The sequence below is a fragment of the Bidens hawaiensis genome, unplaced genomic scaffold, assembly GCF_021521415.1.
Source record: "Bidens hawaiensis isolate Kalapana, Puna unplaced genomic scaffold, B.hawaiensis_p1.1 tig00054130_1, whole genome shotgun sequence".
Classification (NCBI taxonomy): domain Eukaryota; kingdom Viridiplantae; phylum Streptophyta; class Magnoliopsida; order Asterales; family Asteraceae; genus Bidens; species Bidens hawaiensis.
Genome location: NW_027506288.1, coordinates 35,288 through 44,456, shown reverse-complemented (window position 1 = coordinate 44,456; position 9,169 = coordinate 35,288). Strand labels below are relative to the sequence as shown.

The 9,169-nt window shown below is 33.2% G+C and overlaps 1 pseudogene; it reads right to left on the bottom strand.

Moving 5' to 3' along the window:
• Window positions 1-1,124: 1,124 nt before the first annotated feature.
• On the bottom strand, window positions 1,125-3,971 carry LOC143617381 (WAT1-related protein At1g09380-like; annotated as a pseudogene).
• Between the last annotated feature and the right edge of the window lie 5,198 nt (window positions 3,972-9,169).

Genomic DNA, 9,169 nt, shown 5'->3' with positions numbered 1-9,169 from the left:
TTACCCGAAAACAATAAAAGTATTTTAAAAAAAATGATCAAAACGACTTGAACCAAAATTGATACTTTTTTTAAATGACAGGAAATCATTTTGGTTATAACATGCGCATCAAGATTCAGTAAATCTTACATTGAAATGTCGACAAAAATAAACACGCCGTAATTGTACGTTTGAAATTTATTAAAAACTTATTATATTCAATGATAAAAATAAAAAACAAAGAAAAAGAATATAGATGAATACATGGATAAACTTAAGAGGATGGAAGGGTAATTATTAATTAAATTTACAAAAGTTGAGTATAGTTGAAGGTTAAGTTTGTAATTATATTTTAGGTTCATAATTACATATTTTAGTTGTAGTCTTACGTTTAATTGGCTTGTACATTATAACAAACACATCAAAATAAAACAAAATTTACATTGAAACGTCAACAAAAATTAGCACGTTGCAACGGTAAGTTCGTTTTTTTTAAACACAATATCTTGAAAGATCTAGAAGAAATCACAATTCTAAATGAATTTGTCAAATAAATAGGTAAAGATTAAGGGTTTATGTGTAATTATATTATAAATTAACAAAGTTGTATTGAGTCATCTTTGTAACTATTTTCTAAAGTAAACATTGTCAAAAATACTATATTACTCTTAAAATGGCCATGTGGAGAGATTTTATAGAAAACAACAAACTAAAAGTTGTTTTTTTGTGCTTCTCGAAATGGAGGTAACTAAAAGATTGAATTGTGTTTATTGTTTGAAAGTATGTGTGATTGTATGAACACAAAAACTGTTTTTATCTCACCGATATATTAGTTTGTTTTAAAAAAGGAAAGCCTTCTTGAAAGTCTTGAAAATATAGTTTTCCAAAGTCTAATGTGAATATCATACAAAATCTCCCAAAACTTAAATAATGGACCCTGAGGCTACTGCTCGCATTTCTTGAACCGATAAATACTGGTCGATCGTGAGGCCGACGCCAATGATAAAGTAGCATGCAATTTGAACATTGCAAGACACAATTACAACTACAACTATACAACTACAACTGCTCTTTGTAATTTTATAGCCAGGAGTTGCATAATCATTATTCAATTTCTAGCTTGTTTTACTTAAACATAAATATCATCAATGCATCTCAATATCTTCCTTTGCATCTTGTAATTCCGGTTGAGGTTCAATTTCCTGGCTCTTTCCCCATAATACAGTGTAGAGTCCTATCACAATAAGCACCGACCCCAACACCCTGTTCAATAAATATATATTAAATTCAACAATAACGAGCATGCATTATAATCTTGAATGATAAGGTATATAAGTTTTGAAAATTGTACTTACGTTCCAAGGAATAATTTCTCACGTAAAAATGCCCAACTCAGTGCTGCAACAATAACCAACAACAAGGGGCTACACACGGATACACCATGACATCATGCAAACACCTATCCCGGAACACGCAACTCCCTGCAAACATCCATCGTCTTGCATATTAATTATACACCATCTATATAATATATGTATGTGGTTCGGTCAAACCATCAAAGCACCAGGACCAGTGTCCAGGCGCTCCGGTTATGAATTTTCTTTTATTGGCTTAATAATGGAGTTTATATATATAGAGAACAATTATACGGAGTAGCTTAAACCGCTAGCTTAGGGAACAAGAAAGTTAAACAATATGGCTTCCACACCAAACCAAAATAAGCCTAAAAGGCCTCACAAGGCCGGCTTTGAAGGAGGGTCGGCTGGTCTACAGACCCCGACCTAATCACCCAGTAGCCTCGAATTTTTTTTCTTAAAAAAACTTATAATTTTTTTTTTTGAAAAAATAATATGTATTCTTAATATTTAAGCTCAATTACTTAACTAATATAAGCCTATGTTTTATTTAAAAAAAAAGTTTTTGTACAACCCAAATCATAACCAAGTAATCTCTTTTAAAAATTTAATTGTTTAAACCCAATAAAAACCCTTTTATTTAAAACTCAAAAAAAATTTTCTCTTCGGTCAAAAAACTTATAATGATTTTCGGAGACGGCCCTGGCCTTCATAAAACCTAGCAAGAGAGAGAGAGAGAGAGAATGTACATACCGCATATACACTAGCCAACGCCCTGATGCCTGGAAACAATGACCACTCACTTGCGTGTGGCTCCATGATTACACCAAATTAGGCAGCATTGCACTGTGCCCATGAGCAACATCAAAGCTGAGATTGATTGGGGAGCAGGATACTTGTCGCCCATTCTGGCCTGAATTTTGTTAACAAAATTAGTTAATTTGATTTCTCAATTTGATAGATATGTAGGCGCGCGACTGGCTTGACTTACTTGGATAATGAACCAAATTGACCATGTCAAAGCACTGACGATGACCAGAAAAGGTCCGAGAAGACTCCCGTGCGTGTGGCCAGCATGGTCCGCAGCAATCTTTAAATGAATATTTGATCCGCGGATTGGTACGAAAGGCCCATGGTACAAAGCCAATACCATGGCACCCCCTACCCCAAGTAATGTTCCTATCAACTTCGCTTGTCCACCTAATGTCTTCAGCTTTGCGCTTTCTTGTCTATCCAACAAACAGATCAAATCATTAAACAAAAGTACAAAACCATTCTTTCCTTGACCTTAAACAACACCTTAAGAGTTAGCTATTACCTGACTGCAACGGCAATGACAAAAGTGATCCCTGGCAGTAGATTCGATAGCGCACACCCAATGGTTGGTGTCGTGTACTTCAAACCAACAAAGTATGTGATCGGGTTCAGTGCCAACCTGCAGGCATGCACATAAATTAATTTTCTAAAAATGAATTTATATTATAGTTGTGGTGTGTAAGCTTACCCAAACAATGAGCAGACGAAAATTTGGATGAAAATCGGCAACGTCATTGGAGGTCTTTTCCCCCTGCAACAAAATTTGTCGTCTCATTTTTATCGAGTTTAACTTTTTTATCACATTTATATGGATTTTCCAAATTAGCATTACGGATTTGTTATATAATGTTTACAACATTCGGTGTTGTTTCACTGGTACTTTTTGTAATCGACTCTATAGCTTCTTCAATAAACGCTAGTTCTTCAACATTCTAATCGATAAGCACTATGCGAAACAGAAGAGTAGGGTGGCTCAGGGAGAGTGAAATAAAGCAATGACAGGCACTCACTTTTCTAGAGTCTCTAAATTTAAAAGGTAACAAATTATATATAGATAATTTTGGTTTTGAGATTGTTTCACAATATGGTTCGTGGTCTATAATTATCATGGTCAGCCATGGGGAGGGCGAGTAGAGTGACTACCAAAGGCACAGGTTCCCATAGGACCAAGGTTTTTTTAAAAAGAAAAAATTTATTTTTTATATATACATTTGAAGAAACAAATTTTTAGGCTCGTTTGAGAAAATAAACCCACTTTAAGTCTTTAATTAATAAGCTCATTAAATGATTTAAACCCAATAGCCATTAACATTTAACAAAATAAAAAAGAAAAAAAGGCAGTCCTTTACAACTTATATATGTTGTACGGTCACAAAGCCACTATACTAGAGACTGACGCTCGCAGAAGTCGGAAAGATTTGTTATTTTTTTATATTCTCGAGCCCGTATTTGACATGTCCCAGACTCTAAATATTATTTGTATTCTTAGGGCCAGGACGACCTTGATAATTACGGATACAATTTTTCTTATGAAAATTGCCTCTAAATTGTTGTGTGTTTTAGGCCTCCAGAAAGATTAAGAAAGATTAAAACGGCCATGAAGAAAACCAGAAGAATATTAATAAAGAAAATGGGAAATATATACCTTTCTATGAAATAAGCCCAAGGGACAATAACAAGAGAGGCAAAGATTTGACGATAAGCCACATGGATGTAAGGATTCATCCCGGAATCCATTGCCAGCTTGGAGAAGATGTTCATACCTGCATACTCAAACTGTACAAGTACCATCAACAGCACAGGCAACAAATCTTGCATCATTGTTACCTGCTACTTTGTTAATTGTTATCACTTTCTTTCTTTCTGAATGAATGAATGAAAATACGAAATGAATGAATGTAGTCATCACCAATATGACTAACTAGCTTATATAAATGCTTTTGGCTTTTTTTAGTTAAGACAAACTTGTGCCAACAAACTTGCATGCTACAATGCCAAATGTCAACATTTCTGAAATCACTTGCATCATTCTACCGTCAATTAATGTCTACACAACTACCTGGCTAGCTTGACCACATGAATATGTGTATCAGTTAGATCATAAAAACATGCAAAAATTAATTCCTTTCTGCAGTAATTAACACCCTTCCTTAATATGTGTGCTGCTAATTTAATACTCGGTGTTAAAAATTAATAGGCATCCTAATTAAATTTTGAAGTTATTACTAATTCATCGATTAGAGCAAGGTTTTGAAAGAAACTTCAAATGCAAATGAGAAGGTCCCGTTAATAGAAAGAGATTTCATATTTGCACCCTCCAATTTTGTTTCTGGAATTGCCTCCAACTTAACGTGTAGCCTGCGGCCTATTTGATATAATTTCGGCGACGTGTTAGCAAACCAATCACAGAAAGACGCATGGCCAGAATTAGTCTCGACGATATGTTATTCAGGCTATCATGTCGCCAACGGTAGTTGTCCCTAACCTATCAAGTCGTTGGGCTGCTCTTTAATATTTAATTATATCTAGCCCCCCCCCCCCTAATTATATTAGTAGTAGATCACGCCTTCTTCGTTTTACATTAGTAGATTATGTCATCTTCATCTTATGTTAGTAGTAGATCACGTTGTCTTGGCTTTATGTTAATAGAAGATCTGTTACTAGCAAAAGACAAAGATGACGTGATCTACTAACATAAGGGCAAGACAACGTGATCTGCTACTAACATAATAGGGGGCAACTAAATATATTTAAAGAGCAGTCTGACAACGCGATAGGTTAAAACACTGGGGGGGAGCTCAAAATGTATACAAATTAAAGTTCACAAACGATGGAGGGCCGGACTCAAATTTTCGGCTGAAAATGCCTAAATTTACACTACGCATAAAAAATGTCAGACGAAAACGGGTAAATTTACACTACTACGTGAAAAAACCATGGGGGGACCCCCCCCCCCCCAAAGTAAGCTTCGCTAGTGGTTAGGGACAACATATTGTCAGTGACGGGATAGCCTAGATAACACATCGTTGACGACTAATCCGACCACGCGTCTTTCAATGATTGGTTTGCTAATACACACGTCGGCGACACGATATGTAGGGACAATTCTGGAAACAAAAATTAGAGGGAACAAATTTTGGGAATTTTAGACAAGCCGCAGTGGGGCGGTATTAGGCGGCAACAGCCCCCCCCCCTCCCCCGGGTAGGGGGCGACAAGAACTTGTCGCTGGTGAAGGTTAGAAGAATATTATCATTTTATTAAATAGATCAATGGCAAGCCTGGGGAAAAGGAGGATTTTTGGGCTACAACACCATACTCATAAAAAAACATCGTTCATTTGCCAACATGATACCACATGTTAAAAATCGTCCTTATTTTGTAGCCTTCCACTCCAAAAACCCCTCATCATAGTCTAGTTTCATTTGCACCATAGTCTATAACATTAAATGAGTTTATTATAACAAGCCAATCACAATTTTTGGTTTATTTGATCAGGTTTGACTAGAAACTTATACCATTAATGAAACTACGTTTAGCTAATGAAATCATCACATTTTGTTAAAACACAAATCTGTTAACTATACTTCAAACCTTTTGTTTAATTTTTGGTGTAAAAATAATTAATAAAATTGTGTAACACTGTGACTCGATTTTTGTTTTTTTTAATAAAATGGTTTTGATAAATTTGTATTGTATTTTTAGTCAATATATTAGAGTTTTTTTTTTAAATTCAATCAACCATTATCTACATTACTTTTATTACACTCTCTTTTTTAATTATGTTCAATCGCCTAAGTATTAGTCAAGCAAACGTGGTTAAGTTTCATTTTTTTTGTTTAAAAAGATTTATCAAAAAAGGCACTTAAGTGTAACTTTATAATAAACTCTTTTCTCCTTATAGATATGTATAAAAAGTATTTAATTTTTTTAATGACAACCTAGCTTGTTTGGTGTGATATATATAAACTTTTTATATATTTTAATTTGTTTTCTTTTACATCTGTAAAAAATCATTAAAGCTAGCAATGATTAGTTGCTATATTTTTATGTTATATGTATATATATGTTTTTTCTATTCAACAATACTTTTGTTTAAATATTTTTGTTAGATTGTCATCTAAAATTAATAATTCTTTTTTCTAAATAGTTAAAGTAAAAAATTACTAGAGTTGCATTTATTGAGAATGTGATAACTAACCATTAGATAATAACTTTTAGTTAGTTGAACTTGTCATTTATTTTTTAGTAGTAGTAAATAATAATTGCATTTATAGATTAAGATGTTATAGACTTATGATGTAAATAGTAAACCAATGAGAATTATTGACCTGATATTTCACAGTTTAAACCAGCTATTTTCTCACCCTGTGGAATGGTTGACTTTTTATCTCTGTTGTAAATTATTTAATAAATAAATTGTTTAAAAATATCGTTTTCTTTTATTCAATTTTTTTTTCTCATTGTTTTGTTTTCTCTCCTATCTAGTGTTTCTTTTTATTTAAATCACACACTGATACAAACGATGGCGCAAACAATTGAACAAATGGTTTCAAGAATAAACCGTTGAACTCAAAAGATTCTTCATCAAAAGTTTTGAGAACCCGAAAGCTTTGATCGAAATCCTTAAAAAATATTATAATGTCAAAAAAACTAAATAAGATACACAATTGCTCTCGTATGTTATACCAATTAACAAGTTTTAATAAATTTTTATTTGATGACCGAAAATCTTGTGTGTGTGTGTATAATCTCTCTAGCTACTTCAGTTGCGCAAGTAGCCTGATAGCTCATGTGTTCATTGATCGAGCGATCCATGTTATATTCAATGATGGTATTTCACAAAACTCCAGACGTAAAGAGAGAAAGAAATATATCAGATAATCAAGATTTTAAATTAGATACTCTTTGTCTTGCAAATTATTTGCTTCGCTAATTGTAAGTTAGAATATCTTATTCAACATTCTTGAAACTTTAAAGAATTAAGAATCTATAATAGGAGTAAACTACAAAAAAGGATGAGAAATTAATCAAGTCATTCAAGTGGGCTAATGTAGTAATTTCCTCAACTATTTTAAGATGATTGTGAAGCTTCCGAGCCGACAAATAACTATCGGCTTACCAACAAGCCTTTGGGCCAGCTGTATCCAATGCATTACTATGTTGTAGGGATGAGCTTGGTATCGAAAATTTTTGTTACGATACTAGTACGGTACTGGTTCGGTACCGGTACCGTAGGAAAAATTCAGTAAACACCGGCGTTGGTATTTGTTGATACCGATCCCAACTTTCTTAAAAAGCTGGTTTCGATACCGGTACTACTCATTTCAGTACCGAAATCCTCGTTTTAACATCGATATCGAGTATTCGATATCGATAATATCGGTACCTACTATGTTGTCCATCAACCAAGTGATTTTTAGGGTTCAAGTCTAGTTTGAAATAAATATGTAATTTAGTGTGTACACGCGTCTTTATTCTTAAATATATAAGGCTACATGGACCGGAGCCGGAGAAAGGCTTGTGCCGGATCTGGGGAGTTATTTTTCCATGGGATTCGATGATTAGTCACCGGTAGGGCTGTAAAGGAATCTAATGAACTCGAACAAGGTTTTGTTCATGTTCGTTTGTTAAGGAAATAATTTGTTCACGAACGGTTCACAAACACTTTCCGACTGATATTTTATGTTCGTGTTCGCTTATTAAGAAAATGAAATGTGTTCACAAACGGTTTACGAACACAAATAAAATTGATAGAGCCTAGAGATTGAGACCGATACATTTATCAATGTGAATTATGAGAGCATGTGAACGAATCGAATGAACATGAACGAAGGCATGCTCGTGCTCGTTCATTTATTTTTAAACGAACACAAACACTTAACGGAACAAATATTTATGTTCATTTTCGTTTATTTAGAAAATGAACATTTGTGTTCATTTACTATGATTTCTCAATTGCTATACAAGTAAATCTTGATCACTCAATTAAATAAGCTAATGACACCAAAATCATAAACATCACATTCGTTTATATTGTATAAAATATCAAGAAATCAATGGGTTCTAAACAAGTCACACTACTAATCGTGATTCGGATGATCAACTTAACACGGTAATAAGAGTAATTATGTTTGGTCGCAAAGTTTTAGTTTAGGGTAGTTAAAACCTTAATATCTCAAGACTTAGTTATTGAATTCAAACTAGTTGTTGAGTGCACTTTTAGAAATGGGAGATATTTGATCAACTATGTGATCAATGATGACATGAATCTAAAGAAATTGACATTTGTACTTTAATAGAAAAAGATGTTGAAAATGGGGGGTTTGGTATAGAGAAAAATATTGCAAGTGCTTTTTGAAGTAATCGACCACCCGTATTTCAAAATCCAACCGTGGGGCTCATAAAAAGGTGTCTAATTCTGGTTAAGTATTCAGGAAGATAAATTATCTCTTGCTTTTGGTCACCTACTCCAAACTTTAAGTGTTTAAAGATAATTTAAAATATTACATTAACTAGTTTGATACAGGGTTAAGACTATTTTAATATTTGAACTTTTACCCTTTTTTTATTTATTTTTTATTTTTACTTTCTATGTTTATAAGGTTTTACAATTAAACTTTTCTTTGCAATACATTTGCTTGCCATAAAACCGATTAATTTCATAGTTAAACAGATCCGTTAGATGATAGACTATTAGAAATCATGACGTAATGCGGTTAATCAAAACAAAATAATAAAAAGTATTAGTTTATAAAAAAATCGATAACATAATTGCTACAAATATACCATTATCCACTATACATTTGCTAATTAACAATTTAGTGTATAATGTCTACCCAAGAGTGTCATAACATTAACACTAAACCTTAAACAATGAGTAATAGTATAAAAAGCTGCTTTAGATTAAAAAAAAATCATATATTCACTTCATGGGATTTTGCATAAGGGAACTATGGCACAAACGAAGACGAGCCCCTCACCGATCTCTAAATGTGTGCGTCCTTTTAAAAAAACTCGA